Consider the following 2,702-nt stretch of genomic DNA (forward strand, 5'->3'; position numbering starts at 1 on the left):
GTGTATTCATTTCATCGAAGGGTCTGCCAAGACCCCCCATTACCTGTATTAGAAAGTCCCAACTCTGTGGCGTGGCACTGAGGGCACTCGGGATGGGTGCCCAGTGCCAACTGTCCCCAGGCCCTCCTCTCATCTCTCGTCTCTCTAGACCCGCCCACTACACTGGTGGGCGTGTCAGCCCACCCGGCGGCCGTTCTCCCCACGCTCTGGCCCCCTCCTGACACATCTCCCTCACCTGGCCTCTCTGATTCTTCCTCCTTCCCAGCCCGGATCAAATTTTACCACCTTGACGAAAATTTCCTGACACCTAGGCGCTGGTGCATCGTTTAACATGGCATGTAACATAACTTTTACTATGATTATTCACATTATTTTTTTCTAACCTCTTCACCTGACGGTGTACAGAGCAAGGGTATTACATATATTATTCACCTTTGAATCCCCCAAATTTAGCACAGTATTTACAAAAGTGTTCTGTGGGGTATCATTAGGTCATATATGAAAAAATGTTTGAAGTATGTTTGAAAAACCTTCTATTATACAAAGCTAGACAGGTTTATTTACTACAGGACTTCCTAGAATCCCCAATATGCTAATTTACACCTAATATGACAGGTCGCATAATACGCTGAATTTCACAGTTATAATATTTGATTACGGTATGCTATTTAGAAGAAATCTTTCCTGCAGAACATATTGGGTTGTTGGAAAAGTCATGACGTATTTTTTTTTTATGTTTTCGTTGCAAAAATGCGTCATGACTTTTCCAACAACCCAATACTTGGGTTGTTGCCTGCTCAGAACATGGTAGATGCTCCAAAAAAATGTTTGTTAAATAAACAAGTGAATGATTATTTGTAGGCTACAAGTTATTTATGTTATCATAGAGTTTGGATTTCTCTGTGGAAATAACACTGCTCAATGATTAACATACTCACTTGGAAAATTACAATTTCTGCCTTTTCTGGGCAGTCGGATATATGACAAATTATGCAGCTTGTCTCTACATCTCCAGTTCCCTGTATTTGAGGCAGGTAATAGTCACCTTAATGGTGCTTGGGAATAGTTTCCAAGTACCCTGTTCTGTTGAAATGCAACTTGTAGTAACGACGTATGATTATTGACTGAAACCATTATAAAAAAAATAACAGCTTGCCTTGGTATGGATAAAAAGACCTGGTCTGTGTCATTTTGTCTGAGATATAATCAGTATTTTGGGCCGTAACGAATAAGCCTTTCATTTTGGTTTCGTGGTGGTTCTTATACAGGGCAAATTGTTTCCTTGGGGGAAAAAAAAAAGTCTCCTTACCCTAAACTGTCTTCCATAACTAATTCTTTCAAAGTCAGGGAGAAAATAGACATATTTTCTGACTGGTTTCTGGCTCAAGATCTCCCTAAGTTCCCTGAATATCTTTAATTAAAACCTTCATATAAAAATCACATGAAACAGATTATTGAAGCCCTATAATCTGGGCTATTTGTAGGAGCCGTCACCTCACAGTGGACAGACGTTGATGGAAAACCCTCCTAAGTGATCGAAAACTGAGGGGCGCTGAGAGGTATGTGGTTACTGCCTCTCTAGACCCAGCTCTGCACTGCTTCTTTCATTCTGGGTTTTCTCCTCCTTTGAAGCTAGCCATTAACTCCATGATTAAAATGCCTTTCAAATAAGGAAAAACAAACCATGTTATTAATGTTTTTGTGTTTCTCCCTCTACTACAAATTCAACATATACTTCTAGCTGGAAAGATTAGACCAACTGAGAATGGCTATTTCACCCAAACAGAGGCTGTTGACAAGAATCTCCGACTCTGGGATATTTCAATTCCCCACCTGGAGACACAGCTTCCGAATGGTTTATCTGCTGTCAGGCCTTTGTTCTTTGTATTTCCTGGCAAGTGGTATCCATGGAGAGTAACTGTTACAACAAGACAACATAATTCCATTGCATTTGGCGAACTTTAGGGCAGGGCATGTGAAACCGACATATTTCATCCGTACTTTTTAAGCAAAGCTTATTAAGTGCGGATTCATCGATCCATTCAGTAAGTATTCACTGCGGGTCCAGCTATTTCAGAGCCACATGGGCGCCCAGAAACCTGCCCCTGCACCAGAGCTGGGTCTGGAAGAGGCTCTGGTGAGCCCACATGACAGTTTGACTCCTGTCCCTGCCGGGTCGTGGTTGTCCACCGCCCTTCAAGGTGTCCATAATAAACACTGTGCACCCCAAACTCAGCATCTGCTTCCAGAGAGCCCACCTGTGACAGCTGCACCCCACACAGTAAGGACTAATGGTGACATTCAATACACCTCCTGTCTGTCCTTCCTCTGGCCCATCTTCAACCTGAAATTTAGGAACTCGTGGCACAGTGGCTTTAGTTTGCTTAGAAATGGGCCTTAGAAAAACAGCAGAGTCACAGTGTTGTCAGGAGAGGTAAGTGGCACCTGGATGGCTCTCCAAAGTCCAGTCACCTTTCTGGCCATCTGTAATAGGATGTTCACATGACTTGCAGGGTGTTAACATGCACACTCTCACACACACACACGTGCAGGCGCACACACACACAGAGACATGCACATGCACACCGCTCACTCCTTCCGTTACTGGCCAGCCACATATGGAAGCTCCCGACATTCCTTTCATTAATGGCTGTGGGATATTTTACTTATTCATATATTCTAAGTAAACATATTAGTACTAC

This window comes from Hipposideros armiger, unplaced genomic scaffold (genome assembly GCF_001890085.2).
Source record: "Hipposideros armiger isolate ML-2016 unplaced genomic scaffold, ASM189008v1 scaffold_37, whole genome shotgun sequence".
NCBI lineage: Eukaryota > Metazoa > Chordata > Mammalia > Chiroptera > Hipposideridae > Hipposideros > Hipposideros armiger.